Genomic DNA, 17,191 nt, shown 5'->3' with positions numbered 1-17,191 from the left:
GATTTGATCTACACTTACCTGGGTGGATTGGAGCTATTTCTCCTTATCTTCCAGTGTGTGTTTAGTGTTTTCCAAGTTGATTGAACCCTTTTTAGCTCACTCTCTGATAGTTGCAGTTTTGTGAGAGCCCTAGTTAACTGCTCAATGGAATTTTATGGGTTGTCTGACACAACCACGGAACATATATGGGATTATGTCTATTGTTTCACCTCTGTCACCCGCATTTTGAGGGCTATTGCCTCATCATTCCTCTCAATTAGCTCCCTTGCTAGAATTTCCTTCTCGTTTTCAACCTGAGCCAACTCCTTGGTCTGCACATGCTGCACAATAGGCATTTTAAGTTGTTGCCTTAGTTATTTTATTTCTAATTGTGAGCCCATAATAATGGCCTCCATAATGGCCTTATTATTGGGATCCACCACTAACTTTATGATCAATTCTTTATAGCCTTGATTTTGGAGATGGAGGGCTCTTGAGTTTGGTTGTTCTTGTTTTACCTTAGTGGTTGTTTTCTCTAGCAGTTTCTCGATTTTACTGATGGTAAAGGCTCCCTTGCTTAACTCGCTATATATCATCTCCCCTGCCTACCTGTGTAAATTAATTTTGTCCTACAAAGGGACATTGTTCATGTCTAGAGACAAATTCATTGTTCTGAACTATTGTCCAAAGGGGAGGGACTACATTGAGCGATGATATAGGGAGAGCTTCATTTGGCTTCTTTCCAGGTCGATAGTGGCCAAGAGCCTGGTATGATATAGCACTGAGTGTGATGTCAGCTATGATGAGGTGTCATCCCCAAATTTCTTGTTTCTTTCCTCTGTTAGCTTCCCTTCCTCCCATTTAGGGCCTATTGTTGATTCACTTCCAACCGAACCCAGGATTGCCACCTCAATTGAACTGGAGGTATTAACGTGTTGGGGGTCCTCTAATTATACTTGGAAGTTGGGGTGATCCAGCCTCTTTTTAGTAAATCTTACCTCAATTTCCTCTATAGTTTGCTCCTGGACCTTCGCTTTCTTAGTTGAGGATGCATCCTCCATCTCAATGTCCCCTGCCTCATCAATTCTCCTTTTCTGAGACTTAGCTTTTTTGCTTGGTGTCTCAATATCCATCTCTTTGTTAGTAGGCCACGAATCAAGATAAGCCTTCCATTCTAATTCCGTCTATTTTCATGTTCATAAGCAGAAGCATTGATATCTTTCCTCCTACTAGAAATAACACCATGAGGATCATAATGCCATACTTCTCCTAACTCCATGTTCAACTCCTTTAACATGAGTTCCACCTGCTGGAAAGCCTGTCTAGAGTTTACAACAAAGGGGCCCGTCATCATGGGAAGCTTAAACATGAAGCCCTTTTTGGATGGGAGAAAATGGATATGGTTTGTGTTTAAGCTTTGCCTGATGAATTCCAATTCAAAAATTCTCATGGGCATAAATATCGGCAACTGGTTAGGGGGGGATTTAGACCCATATATTCAAATTTCGGTGTAATGTTCAAACAAATACCAGTCTCCCACCCTGGTGTCCTTGTTGAGTTGAAGGATCCTCCTCTATTGGGGTAATATTCTAGGAGGGGAGATTTTGATGGTAATTTTGTAAGCAGTAGCCATGAAAGTAGAGATAAAATGGCTAAACCCCTCATTATCAGGCTTCTTATTCAAAGAGATTTTCGAGTCCACCACATATTTCCTTTGCTTATGGGAGTCTACAACATTGAGGCCTAGGTACTCAAATTATTCCATATGAGTATATAGAAACAGGTAAACAAATATAGAATAATAATTGAAGTTGGAAGCAAGATGGAATTTTTTGCACTAGAACTTGATGGCTTCAGCCAGGAAAGAATGCATGTCAAGGAAAATATATGATTTCATCATTTTATGTAAAATCCCTAAGGCTTCTTTGCAGACATTTGTTGTCTCGTCATCCCTGGTTGGCTACTGCACCAGGTTCATTTCCCCAAGGATGTCCCATAAAAATCCTCAATTGATTCATTAGGATTCATTCTTAATTGATTAATTCATTTAAGAACATCCCGGTAATCATACCTGTCAAATGCTTTATGAAGCTCCTTCGTAAGTTTGTTGAATGAATGGATCGAAGAAGTTGGTAATGTATGATACCATATCTTAACATGACCTTCAAATGTGAGGGTGGGCAATCTAGCCATAACATCCTTGCAATGTATTCCATTAGAAAAGTAAAAACAGACAAATCGAAACAGTTGTTCACGAAGATTTAATTTACCCTCACCATCAAACTTAAATTGGGACAGGTCATGGACAACTTCTGTAGGGTTGGTAAGATTAAGCTCTTTAGAAAAACATACTAGGATTATGATTTGAGGAAGACCCATTTTGGATAGGAGATTCAAAGCAGACTCAATGGGCACAGCATGTCGTTTGTCCCTCCTTCTAGCGCCACTGTCAACGATGCTGGAAATCCATCAACCAAGGGCTCTCCCCAATGTGAAGTGTCAATTATACCTCACACCATTTGGAGTAGGAGCCCCATCTAGAATATCAGTCTGGTTTCCATATATCTTAAAGACATGCCTTGGCTGTAAATGTCAGCAAGAGAGAGGAGTGCATGGTGCCTTCGAAAAGCAAGGGAGGTGTGCCTAATGAGTTTTTGATCGTATGTGTGTCAAAGTTATTTCACTGCGGAGGGGAGGAAAAGTGAGACTCTAAGAAATAGGTAGTAGTAGCACCCTATTAGAGACACACATGAACAATAAGGGTTCATGCAACATCAAGCAGAATAGTTTACAGAGATGCGACAGTTATTGAAACCAATATAACAAGGAAGATATATATGATAACCAACATAATATTCCATGAGGATGCGACATCAATAATAGCAATTACATCGTATTCTCACTATGATAAGTACCAAAATAACCAAAATAGTTCAACTACTTTAGCACAGATGAAAGCAAACATGAATTACAAACATTCACAAAATAGTCTTACAAATATCCATAATCCATGCATGAACAACGTGCTGGCCCATAGGGATTTTGATATTAATTAAAAGTTCCAAGACACATGTATACAATGAACATCACTAGCTCAAATAGTGTAGCATTTGAGCCACTCCTTGCTCCTCAAAAGAACTAATCTGTCTCTCTAATGCCTTGCGGGAGGAGGCAAGGTGAGAATTCCTTTGCTCATACAATGAGGGAGTATATATAACCAAGGGGTGATGCTTCCCATTCCTTGTGACTCTTTGACTACCCTCATGATTGTTTGACTTCTTATGACTTTCCAACTTACATGACTCTTTATGTTATATGCCTGTCCTTTGGACTTACACTTTAAATTACATTTTGAATACCATTTACATAATCCACAATGACAATGTGACATATAACAACTCATGACATCACATGACATGACACTATTGACATGGACTACTTGATGATGTGGTAGTGTCAAGCCACTGCTACTATTGTGTGTTAAGTGTTTGCTTGAAGATGCTCTTCTTTCCACCTATGTATGACTTGGTGATAAGGAATCTTTGATGATCTTGAGTCTTGATTTACGATCACAAATTGATGTCCCTTTTTCTTTTCTTGATTGATCAGCTTGTGTGGTTAGCTACAAGTGTGTCCTTTAGCATGGTTCCCTCCTTCATCTCCTTCTTCATCATCTTGCCATGGCCTGATAGAGTACCTACATTTGCAATTCACTCATGAGGAGACGACATCAGTCTGAAAACCCCCTAGTCTAAGATAGTACATTTTGATCCATTAACTAAGTCGGAACCAGGTGAGTGTTTAGGAGAGAGGGCTCAGTGACTCTGCAATGCGTAGTTATAGTAGTGAGGGGTGAGGCTTGAGCTCTGAGACTGCAAAGTGCGTAGTTCAAGCAAGACTAAGGGAAACAACTGTGAAGTTCTAAGAGCCAGTGGGACATTCTAAGGGGATGAGCACTGGGAGGACATACTGCGTAGTTTTGGGAGACAAAGGAGGCAGGGTAGAGCCTTAGAGGTTGAGCTTGAGGCTTTTGATTACATAGTACAATGTGAATGTCGGGTTGGGAGGAATGATTACGCAATTCTAGAGGTTAAGGCAAGAGCTTGAGCACATAAATTGTGCAATGCAACAATCTTGAGAGGTAGGAACTATGCATTGTGCAGTATCAAGGGGTAAGGTCTTAGCCAGAGGACTGGAATTGAGCAATACGCAGTTCAGGGAGGCTAGGTGAAGCCAAGTTGCTTAATAGAGAAGCCTTCTCATAAATGGTTAAGTGTAAGACCGGTTAGACTGATGTGAGTAGTGATAAGACTTCGATTGTGATATCAAACTTAGAATACTTGATGACACAAAAACATAGATCACCCAGAACAAATGAACATTACATTTCCCTTCGTGTGACCACTTTACGACCAGTTATGACAAGTGCGACACTTAAGATAGACTTTGGGATGACCATGATGACACTTGTGTGGCAGTGCTCAAAACTTTGTGAATGAGTGTGACAATTGTTTACATAGTTAGAACAACTCATATACACAAAGATAGACCCTTGAAACCATCAAAACATGCTTTTACACATTGTGAAACAACTAATCATGTTGAAAGATGACAGTTAACCCATCTTGCAAAGGGGAGAAAAATACTTCAAGAAAGCTCATGAAATAAGCTTCGGTGTTTGTGAAGACAATATACAAGAACAAGGAAGGCTTTGAAATTGAGTGTAAGCCAAAATTTTGGAATGTGTTGTAACAACTACAATAGTTTGATGTTGTTTTTGTTGTTAGCACGAGGTACAAAGCCCCTACCTTTGCGGAGTTGAGAGGGCCTACTCTTCAAAATGAAAAGTTTGATTGCACTGCTAGATTGGAGGAGTTTAGGGCATCATGGGAACACATTGGATGCACAATCATGTCAGATGCTTCGACTGACCAGAAGGGTAGGACCCTTCTTAACTTCTTTGTCATTTGTGCCAAGGGAACAATGTTTATGAAAAATTTTGATGCATTTGCACAAATTAAATATGTGCATTTATTATGCGAGTTTTTGGACACCTTCATTCAAGAAGTAGGTCCACAAAATTTTGTCCAAGTCATAACGGACAACATTGAAAATTATGTTGTTGCTAGCAGGTTTCTTATGGAGAGGTATTCTAAATTTTTTTGGACACCTTGTGTTGCAAATTGTATTGACTTGGTGTTGGAGGATATAAGTAAGATTCCTTTTGTAAGGGATATTGTCGAATCATTGAGGAGCATAATTTTTTTTTATATATAATCATGCATTTGTGCTTAGCTTGATGAGAAGTTTCATTAATAGTAAAGAGTTGGTGTGTCCTTCCATTACATGATTTGCCACTAGTTTCATATCTCTTTAGTCTCTGTTGAATTATATGTGGGATGTGAAGAGCATGTTTCTTTCACAATATTGGTATACTTTATCTATTAGCCGCAACCCAAAGAGAGATGGCATATGCAGACTAGTTTCATACAATCAGATATTTTGGGAAGGAGTGGAGGAGGTGTGTGCCATTTCAGAACCTTTGGTAAGCGTTCTTCAGTCGGTTGATCGAGACAAGTTCACAATGGGCTACTTGTATGAGGCCATGGATAATGCCAAATAAGCCATTCCTGCCTTTTATAAAGGTAAGGGGGATGAGGAGTTTGAGAAACAACAATTGGTATGGAGAGTGATTGATGAGTGATGGAAAAATACCCTCCATCACCCCATTCATGTTGCAGGTATCTACCTCAACCTCGCATTTTCTTACTCTCGTGGTAAAAGATTTGATGCCGAGGTGATGAATGGATTCCTATCTTGTGTTGAGAGGATGGTGGCATTTGAGTAAGAACGTGAAGAAAATTCTAAAGAAATAGAGATATATAGGATGAAAGGTGGCACATTTGGTTTTACCATGGCTATTAAGAATAGGATGACCAAAATACCAAGGAAGCTTCAGTTTGTTTCAACTTTCAAATTTCATAATTCGTTGTCTCTTCATAATTTGCTTCAAGTTTAGAATTTCAATTTTTTAACTTTTTTCTTTTTTATGTTTTCCATTTTTCTCTTAACTTGTAGATGCTTGGTGGACAAGCCATGGTGGATAAGTACCCCATCTCCAAAAGCTTTCCATTCGAGTGCTCAGCCAAATATGCAATACCTCTGGGTGTGAGCACAATTGGAGTGTAATTGACAAAATATACAACAAAAAGTGCAACAAGTAAAAAAAATCAAATTAAATTTTTTAATTCATTATAAATTATAAATTATTATTTTTAATATTTAATTTTTCTAGGTGCTAATTTGAAATCTATGACCCTAGGACAAGTTGGAGTCCCGACGCCTCAATGACATGGTCTACGTCTACTACAATATTCGATTGTGGGTGAGACAACTTCAAAAAACCCATGACATGGAAGCCCTGTCATTGGACAATATTGACACCACTACTGCATGGAGGGTTGAGATTGAGAGGCTTGTCATGGAATCAATCCTGGATTGGTTAGAGGTGGATCTATAGGCACTAGAGGTAGAGGAGGTAGCAGTTGCAGGGGGAGAGAGAGCCAGAGGTAGAGGAGGAGGAGGAACATGGTCAAGATGTAGAGTAGGAGGAGGTGACGCTATCATGGATGGGCAGCATCAAAGGATAGAGGCCACCTCTTCTTTTTTTTGTTTCTAGAGGATGACAAAGTCCATTTATAGCCCCATGAGCAAGGCCTTCTTACTCTAGAGGAAAAGGCAAAGCCATTCCCTATTCCCATTAAAGGGGTAGAGGATCTCAGTGATTGATTACTTTATGACATGTAGATGAATTGTGATGATGAATCATGATATACATTTATTATATTTTTTGTTGATATTTTTACTCTTGAGAGTTGAGACTAAGTCAGGACTCGGGATTCAGGACTTGATTCACTATTTTGATATGTGATGTAGCACTAGACTTCTTATACATATTATATATTAGTGTTATTTTCATATTTACGTGGAACTGCATTTATTTGATGTTGTGGATACTTTAGATGCTATTTTTTTTGTTAAATGAATTTTTTGTATCTTTTTAATTTTGCCGATTTTTTTCAAAAGCCTCTTGACTTTAACAACTTTTTCAATTTCTAGACCCTTGTCGATTTATTCCCAAGGTCGAATTTTTCCACATTGATCACCATGTTGTTTAGTGTCCCAATAAAAAGAATAAGAAGTAGGGAGTTGCAGCTTCAGCAGAGGTGGACAATTTCACTTCCAGATTGACATTGATTTTGCCTTATCAGCAGAAATGGATGAGTTTGCCTTGATGGTGAGTTTAGCCACTCATGATCCATATTCTCGTGCATGGTTCATTGATAGTGGAGCATCCTGCCATATGACTGGTGAGGGAGCACTTAAAAAGTCTCTCAAAGGATGGCATGGACTTGGAGGTTGTGCTTGGAGATAACTCCTAGGTCAGAGCAACAGGAGTGGGGACAATATCATTTCAAAGGGATAGCCAAAATCTTTCTTTTCTCTAGCTTTTTGAAGTCAAATATTCTCTTGTTTCTAGCTATCCATATTTGCCAACAAAGGAATTATGGAATACTGAGCCAAAAATGATTGATCGTATTTATCTTTTTAAGAGGGAAGGCTTGACTAGTATTCCAATAGGAAAAGAAATATGCCAAATTCAAATCAAAATTTGGATGGACTAGTAGTGGTTGGAGTAGGGACCTCCAACTTGTTTGAGAGAAGGGAAAAGAAAGAAACAAATGTTGGATTGTCTCTTTTGGGTTCATGTAGAGGGGACATCTAGATGGGCCTTGTATATTATGTTTCTTTAGATTTTTTGTTGACAGGATCTTCCCTTGAGAAGATTCCAAATAAATAGTTTGATCTTGGGCAAAATTTCAGCATTCCATACTATTTTCTTATGTGGCCAAATGGGTTGTTGGGTTTGCTCTTCTTAGAATGAATTGTAGCCACTTTTGAATGTATAATATTTCCCTTGCATATTCCATTTTAATCCATTTTTCTGAGTTAGTTGGATTGGGGCAACACCTTTTAAATGTTCAGTAAGTAAGTTCCATTGATGGAAATTCTAGCTAGAAGAAGTGGAGGTTTCCAGGCCCTCCAAGTTGATCATTTTTCTCCTAGGATGAAATTTGTGACAACTTTGTTATACCTCTTTTTGCACAACAATTCCTTGGTTGTTGAAGGTCAAGGATGGAGGAAAAAGTTGGTTTTCCTAGAATGTTGTCATCCTAATCCCATTTACATTCCTTAGTAATCTAGAGGTGTGATATTTATAAGAGAGAGGGCCTTTTTGCACATTTTTCAAATTGAAGAGAAAGTTCTGAGAGGTATCTAATTCTTGAGAAGATTATGTCGAGATGTGTTCAAATATTTTCCTTTTGTGACATTTTTCCACCATGCTAATCCCTTAGTGATTAATCTCTAGAGGATTTTCACTCCTAGGGCTATATTCATATGTTCAAGTTGCTTGATGTCAAGCCCCCCTCTTTCATAGGGAGTTATGACTTTTTTCTAGTTGAGGGTGAAATTCCTTTACATTTGTCTTACCTACTTGCCACAAAAACAATCTTAATAGAAGTTTGATATGATTTTGGATGTTGATTAGGGCTTGAAGGATCACATATTGATAAATGGGAAGAGTAGATAAATATGGAATTTATTAGGATGATGCAACCTGCCAAAATTTAACCATTGTGTCCCCCAATATTGAAGCTTTTTCTTTATCTTCTCTATTGTTTCTGCCCATACCTCAACCTTCATTCTTTGCTTAAATATTGGTATTCCTAAATACTTGAAGTGAGTCCATTCATATTTTTTAGGAATTTCAAAGATTTGAGAAATTTGCCTAAGAATTATTTTATTTTTTTTGTTGGGGGGGGTGGGGTGTTCCATCCATATACATTACTCTTGAATTTCTTGAGTAAGCTTCTTAATGCTTCAAGAAATAGGTCTAGGTCGATCTTGATTCTTTTAGCCACTGCTGGTGAAGATCCTCCTATTAATATTGCGTCCTCATTGAATTGAGAGTGGTTTAGGATTTTGACTCCTCTGTTGTAGTGGATCCTGAAGATCAACCTTATTTGTGTATCTTAGTCAAGATTTTTGTTGAGGGATTTTTCCATAAGGACATATGGGAAGGGTGAAAGGGGTCACCCTTTCCTTATTCTGCTTGTGCTTTGGAATAAGTGGCTTTGTCTTCCATTTACTAAGGTTGTTATCCATGGCCTGCTAATACAAGCTCTGGTTAGATCAACAAATTCTTTAGCAAAGCTAAATATTTTTAAACCAAAAAAGAGGAATGAATGCCTTACCATATTAAAGGCCTTGGCCATGTCAAGCTTGAGGATGAATTCTTTCTTTTCTCTAGAAATACATGAGTTAATTGCTTCTTAATCTAAGAGGATATTGTCCATTATCAGTATTTTCTACATGAAACCACCTTTGTTTTCAAAGATCGAATGGGGGAGGAGGATCCTGAGTCAATTTGCAAGGATTTTGGATTAAATTTTCTAAGCATAATTACATAATGAAATAGGTCAAAATCAATTGAAGGAGGAGGGTCTTGTTTCTTTTGGAATTACTTCAAGAAAATTTGAATTGGTGTTACCTACAACTTTGAATTTATGTTGTGCCCAATGGATCATTTTAAGGCTATATTTTTTTATGAGCTCTTAATAAGATTAGTAAAATGCGATGGTGAATCCATGTGGACCTGCCATTTTTCAGGGTGCAAACTCCATATTTCTCATTAAATTTCTTCTTCGTCCACTAACTTGGTTAAAGAAACATTAGATTCATTTGTTACTTCTTTTGGGATCATTCTCATAATTTTCTCATAGTTGGCTAGTTGGGGATTTGTTGTCATAATTATGTTGAAGTACATATATGCTTCATGTTTTACAACTTCTAGCCATTTCGATGAGCACATTCCCTTCTCTGTAATTGAGTCAACACTATTTGTACTTCTTCGAGCCTTCGTTTGATTGTGAAAAAAGGTAGTGTTCTTATTATTTGCTTGGATCCATATACTTCTAGATTTGATTATCTAGTCCTCTTCTTCTTTATGTTAATTTGATATGTCTTCCAGTATAGCTCCTTCTCTTTTGATTGGAGCTTTGTTATATCCTCCTTGTTTTAAAGACATTTTTGCACTTCTATCAACTCCCTATGTCACTCTTTTTCTATTTTGGTTCTCTATAGCTCGTTTTTTCCCAGCTCTTGAGAGCGGATTTAACAATATTTGATTTTATCTCTGAAGCAAAGCTCGGTGAACCATCTATTCTTGTGTTCCAATCATGTTAAATCAATTACTTTTCTTCTTTGTGTGTGGACTATAAGAGGTTGTAATGGAAGGGAAGAGCATCGAGATGTGTTCTCTCATCCAAATTTAAACTGATGGGATTATTATTAGATACTATTATAGAGAGTATCTTGGAAGATACAATGTCAATTCCTGTAATGAGGTCCATATGGACAATTAATTCATCCAAAAAAAAATTCATGTTTCTTCATGACATTTGTCTATTGCTCCACGTGAATTTGTTGTTCTTTCATTTGACATCTGTAAAGTTGTGATCAACCATAATATTTTCTAGCTTGTCTCTCCTCAGATTTGGGAGGTAGAGACCACCTCTTTTTTCTTCAATGCGCATAACAAGGTTGAAGTCACTACCTAATATAATAGAATGGCCACCATCTGCTTCTATATTAGTTATTAGAGAGTTATGACATTCCTCTTTGTCCCTATAGTGCACAGGGGCATGAATGTTGTAGATTGTGTAATTTTTCCAATTACTTTTCTATTAAAATTTGTCTTGATCCATTGCTAATCTTTGTGGATATTTTGGATGTCCATAATTGCGTGATTTCGCACAGTGCATATTCCTCCTAATCCACCTTTCACATTGATTTAATTTTCTTGATTATGGTTGTAATTTATTCCTCACTTGCTTTGGTCTCTTAGATTAATAGGATATTCGGATTTTCTGATCTTATTAGATCTTTTATTGCATTTCTTTTTGTAACATTCATAAGGCCTCTATAATTCCAAAAGACCATATTCATTATTTACCTTGTGAAGGGATGGCAGAGGCCCTGACCTCCTTTCCTGGTTCTAAGATTCTTTCGATGCATACCCTTTCCCTAATAATGTGTACATTGTTTTTTGGATGCCCATTGCCATATATTTTTGTGTTGCTTCATCACAAACCTCTTTGTTTTAATTGTTTCCAATTTTCCTTTGAAGTGCTTCTAGTGGTACTGTAGCTTCTTTTTATTTTGTTCTAGTTAGGATTCCATCAAAGGAGGGGGTTGAGGGATTCGAGGAAGCAGAGGGTAGACCAGAGAGGAGGAAGATGGGATCATCGTGAGTCAAATCTTGAGGAATTACTGGATTACCTTAGGGGAGAGTGGGAAGAGGTCTGATTTGTTCAAGATCTACGATTTGATGCTTAATACAAGGTTGGATTAAGGAAGGTGGAACTTCTAATACCTCCACAAGACCAGTGGAGATTTGAATGTCACTTGGGGAAGAAGGGAGATTGGCTAAAATCCCAAAGGTATTAGAGGATTTGGGCATAAAGGCCCTAGATTGAGGCAATGGGTTGGCGTTTGAAGAAGAAGGAACATAGGATGCATGGTGAGGGTGTGAAGGCTCAAGTTGTTTAGAATATTTGTTGGGGTTTTTATTTTTGCACCTGATTTTTTTCCCATTGTTCATCTCAGGCCTCTTAAGATTGAGATGTGTAATGTTTTAGACATCTATTGGCGAAGTGACCATATTCATGACATACCCTGCATTTGAAGGGTAGTTGTTTGTAGTCTAGTTGTTGAATATGCATCGAGTTATCAACATTGAGCTTCACTGCTTCAGGAATTCCTTTGGTTAGATCGACTTCTACGCATATCCTTATGCATGTTCTCCTTTATTTCACTTTGATCTGTGTATTTTCCAATTGCATTCCCAATGGTTCTTACTTATTCATCCCCCTAGCCATGGAGAGGGAGGTGAGGGAGACAAACCCAAAATGGCACAACATTAGGGATTTCAAGTTCAGGATTAAAATATGGGGTCCATTTATTCAAGTAGATCCCTCGAATCCATGAAATATGGTCCATTCCTAAAGATTAAGTCTTTGTCTTCCTTGGATTTTAAATAGAAGATGAAGTATCCTCTTCCGCAAAAGCGAGCTGAGATTTTTTCTTTGATTTTTGAAGACCGGTTTCACTCTATCCATTTTTGCACAGATTTTGGAGAGGGCCAGAGACTAGTGAATTTACGAACTATTCTTTGCTTGGTAAGGGAGAGATATGCCTTGCGAGGAAGAGTCAAGGGTAGATCAATCTCAAGTATGGAGTTCAATCATTTAACAAATCTGGAAATAGAGGGGTGATAATAAGGTGGGCCGAGAGATGACATATGGGATAGGAATGTGATTGCAACTGGATCAAGTGGAGGATGAGGGAGTCACCCCCCCAAGTAGAGGATTCCAGAGGGGTCATGGGAACCAATTGAAGCAGCAGACTAGGAGCATAGCGACCTTAGAGCCCAATCACGCATAACATAAAGTTTTTTTATTGTTGTAATAAAAATACATATAAAATAAAGATATAAAAATATTAATTTAAATATTTAAATTTAAATATTATATATATATATATATATATATATATATATATATATATATATATATATATATATATATATATATATATATATATATATATTCTCATTTAAAATATTAAACAATTTTATTAATTATAAATTTGAAATTATTCATACCCTAAGGAGGGTGCTCATGCGGTGGGGCATCCACCACTAATTGAAATGATTGTGAAGCAATTAATGAAAATGGGCAAAGTTGCATGGTTAAAGCAAACTTATGACTACGACATAACCCGCATTGTGTGTGGGAGAGGTTGAAGGTGATGGTTGTAGATGCATGGGAGTCTTGAGAAGGACAAATACTTGAGGAGCCAATGAGTGGTAATCATGAATGAATTTGGATAAACAATAACGTATGATGAAATTGAGTTAGGTGAAGGTTGATAAGGAAAGGTGACCTACAATTTATATAGTTGCATGGGGTTTTCCATTTGTGCAAATCCAGTGGGAAATTGTTGTCCTTTGTAGACTTACCATTCCTAGGAAAGGAAAGTTTAGGAATCAAGTGAACTAATGTCAGTTGGCGGATGGAGCTAGCTTTCCATGTAGGGTTGGTAATTTTTCTCAGCTAGTAACTAGTCATCCTAGAACATGCCACTTTAGGTGTACTACAACCACAAAGAGGGAGTCATAAGTTCACAATTTTCTTCCTTTCCATCTTGAACTTCTCCTTAGTCATAGATATGATGATATCAATGTTTTCTAGGAATTATGGTTTCATAGAATTTTAGTTATATTTTCCATCTCTAAGCTTACTATTCTTGGTGGGGATTCATTACATGGGGTTCTGAGTTGGTTTTTAAGCATTAGTGTAGCCTTCGTTTCCACGTGGTCTCCCTTTTTGGACTCTTATCTTCCCAGTTTCTCTTCTTGCATTTACCTTTGTTTTCCATGGTCCCTTTGTGTGGTTTACCTACTGTTCGACCCTGACTCCCACCCCTATCTGTGTCATTTTATTTTCAACTTTCCACTCTTATGTCTCTTGTACCAAAGTGGTTTTTTATAATTGGTCTAGCCTCATGGCTAGGAGTTGTCTTTCAGCCTCCCATTGTGGAGGGAGAAGAGGTCAACTAATCTCCTCCCTGGTCTCCAACTCCCCTCCTCCTATTGCTAGTCAAAGTTGTGCACATGCCACTATTGATAAATATACAACCATTGTCCTTTAAGTAGTACAAATAGTCTTTTCTGACAAGGATAACGAACAACAACCACCTCTCCAAGTGGATTCTCCTCTTGAGGTTTGATAAAGCAACTAGTTATCTGAAAAGAAACACAACTCAGGGAGTCGTTAGGTTTATGTTTATCAAATTATATTTTCTGTCAGTTCATAGTTTTAATTTTAGTTTGAAAGGAAATATGGTTATCCATAATACTTTTAATAGGAAAATTTCAAACTTATACTACTAGTCTATTTTCCCAAGTGGAAAACCAATCAACGATTTTTTTTTGCTATGTATATTTGATTAGTCATAATATAAAAAAAGTTCTTAAACTATTTAATATATAAGTTTATACTAATAATAAAATTTAAAATCACTATAATAATATATATTAGTAGTGTCAATTATAAATTTAATTCCTTAGTTATTTGTCACTTACTAAAACAAAAATAAAGAAAAAGAATGCTCTTACAACTACTCAAACTATATATATATTGTTCCTGGAACACGCAAGAAATACATTAGAGTGACTACTGCAATGAAAATTTCTTCCATGAATCTAAAAAGAAAGGAGCTAAAACTCGTACTTCGCTTAAAAAAAGAAGGGGGAAAGATCCAATGCTAGGCCTTGCACTTTTTGTTTCTTGAGAACATGAGTAGATTCTTACAAATTGGTTGCATAGGATGATGCAAGAATAAAACATTTCTAAGATTTTAGAGAAATCGACTCACTGCTAGACCCATTGGAGGTGTTGACAGTGCTAGACCCGCCAAAATGTCAGGGGATCTCCCTGGTAAGAAGTCCCAACTAAACCTCAGATCGTTTGGTGTAGGAGTCCCAACAGTGGGTCATACAGTATCGCCTTGACAACGGTTGTGCACAGAGGTAAGTAAGATGTCCTTGTTGGTGGCAAGGGCGTGACAAGTGCAACAAGCAAAGGAAGGTGAATGAACGGTTCTAAAGCACGGAAAGTGAGGTGAGTGCGCCCCTTGGAAACCTGTGGAAGCATGTGGCTTTGAAGGGAACACACGAGCGAAGATGCATCACAAACTAGAAAGAAAGTAAGCTAACAATCCAAAGTGATGGTTAAACTAACAACACATCTCAGTAAGATTCATCCATACTTATACAGAAAGCATCCATACATGAAATACAATAACAACATATGCATGAAACGTGTTGGCTCTGTTATATTAAGAAGTGAAAGTTGCAATCATACAGTACAACCATGACCAACAACTAGTCCTGATAGCAGAACGTTACAGTCACTGTCGCCTGCTCCTCCAAAGATATGTACTAGCTCTGCACTATGGAGAAGCCAAGGCTCGTTACAATACTCTCCAAGCTTTCTCTAAGATAATCCTATCGAAAGCTTGGCTGACCAAAAATCTTGTACAATGAGTTATGAGGTTCTATCAATAGAAAAGGGTGGGGTGACCCTTGACATTCCCCTTTGTGACTCTTCACCTACCCTTGTGACTCTTCACCTACTACATGATTGTTACAGTCAACTATCGATACTTGGACTTTCTCTTTACAAGACGTTACATACAATCTGCACATATACCCATGTGAGACAAAATAAGCTTAAGCAAACCATGCAAGATATCACTAACACTCGGACAATTGTGATAAGACCAACTCTTTGACATCCTTGCGATGATAGACGGTGGTGAACTGATGCCAAGCTTGGTCATCTGTGATGGTGTCCATGCGCTCAATGGTGACATCCTGCTGAAAGCGAACTCTTACCTCTGTTGCATCCAAGTACACTGATAGGCTCCTTTGTCCAACTCATCTAATAACATGTGCATCATCGTCTTGAGTGCAACTGGACTAGCAACATACTAATGCATAGTGTTTGTGATGATCTCCAAGTGTGTGTTGGTGACCATGTGCATCAACTTGTCGAAATACATGTTCAGCTCCAGTCGGAGCTGCTTCTTGTATTCGCTTTGATGAGTGTGCCAAATGGGTGGGATCGCATGCGTGCGCATAATGACATCCATGCTCTTGAATACCCTTGCATGTGATCGACATAATTGCTCACCATGTTTGCTCCATGATAGATGTTGGATGGGTCCATAACCTGTATGGGCGTAGTTTCATCAGTCTGTGCATGTTGTGCCTCATGTTGTACCTGTTCCTACTGCAACTCCTTCTCTCGTCTATGCAACTCATGTTCTCCCTTGAGTTGCTACTTCAGCACCTTCAACTCCTTCTCTTCTTCTCTCTCTGCCTTCGCACGATCCTCATGTTGTGTTGTCACCTCATAGCCTCAATCTCCAAAGCTACTTTCATCACAAGTGGATCTGCTTGAACTTGCAACTTTGCTCCGCCTCTGCGTTGTCAACAACCTTCCTCTTGCCTTTGTCGCATGCAAGTCTGCTACCTTTTGCTGCTACTACTGGTGTTGCTCATTGTGATTTAGTTGACATTCATCTTGATATTCTTGTCTATGAACAACTTGATGTCTTCATAAATAGGCAAGTTCATAGACACTTGATCGACTGCATCCCTAGTTGCACTCTCAACGGTGTCTTTAACTCTGCTCTCCTGGAAGCCATTGTACCTATGCTGCTGAGAGGCAAACAAACACTTGTGATACCTGGAGACATAACAACACTCATGGAAATAAATATGTCAATTGAAAACCAAAACAAACTGGAGGACTGACATGCAACATACATGTTTGACTGATTGTGAAGATTGCACAATTTTCACGGGGAGGCTGGGAGACTGCCTACCAAAACTGCGCAAGGCACAGTCCAGGATATCGAGAGGCTGAATGACTACTAGAATTATGCAATGCACAATCTAGCCTAGCCTCCTGAAGACTGAAACTGTGCAATGCGCAATTTCAGTCAGTAGCAACATGCAAACCAGCAAACTGCATTGCACAGTTTCTGGGGCTAGTAAGGCATTTTCTCCCAGAATTGCACAATGAAAGCCTAGAGGTCAATGCTGGGCCAGACTTGTGCAATTTCTGGAGGGATGGCAGAGCTCACTTCCAACAATTCGCAACGCTAGCTGGGCGACTAAAAACATGAGAAGTCTGAATGCATGGTGAAATTGAGTGTAAACAAGAGAGAATGATCATGCATGCAAATAGTAAGTGTAGGATTCAAAAAACTGGAAAGAATGCATGTGTGTGAAGAACGTCACCGCAACGGTGACCGTCGGTGCAAAAACAATGTCATGCATGCGATAACAGTGGGATGCAAACGAAAACTGAAATGATGCTTCTACAATCTAACATACATCAAAATGACAAAAAACACTCATTGGAATCAAGCAGACAACACCTACACAAGGAGAAACACAAAAAGTAACATAAACGCAATGCAAGACATGAGAAGTAGACTTACCCTGAAATAGATA

At 38.2% G+C, this 17,191-nt stretch overlaps 1 pseudogene; it reads right to left on the bottom strand.

Moving 5' to 3' along the window:
• Nucleotides 1–1,153: 1,153 nt before the first annotated feature.
• The window catches only part of LOC149164567 (mitogen-activated protein kinase 9-like), a 29,642-nt pseudogene continuing 13,604 nt past the window's right edge, over nt 1,154–17,191 (bottom strand).

Source organism: Pinus tabuliformis, chromosome 5_1 (genome assembly GCF_031772625.1).
Source record: "Pinus tabuliformis cultivar Carrire ecotype Pingquan chromosome 5_1, CPIR1, whole genome shotgun sequence".
NCBI lineage: Eukaryota > Viridiplantae > Streptophyta > Pinopsida > Pinales > Pinaceae > Pinus > Pinus tabuliformis.
The sequence above is the reverse complement of the archived record's forward strand: the minus strand, read 5'-3'. Positions and strand labels throughout refer to the sequence as shown.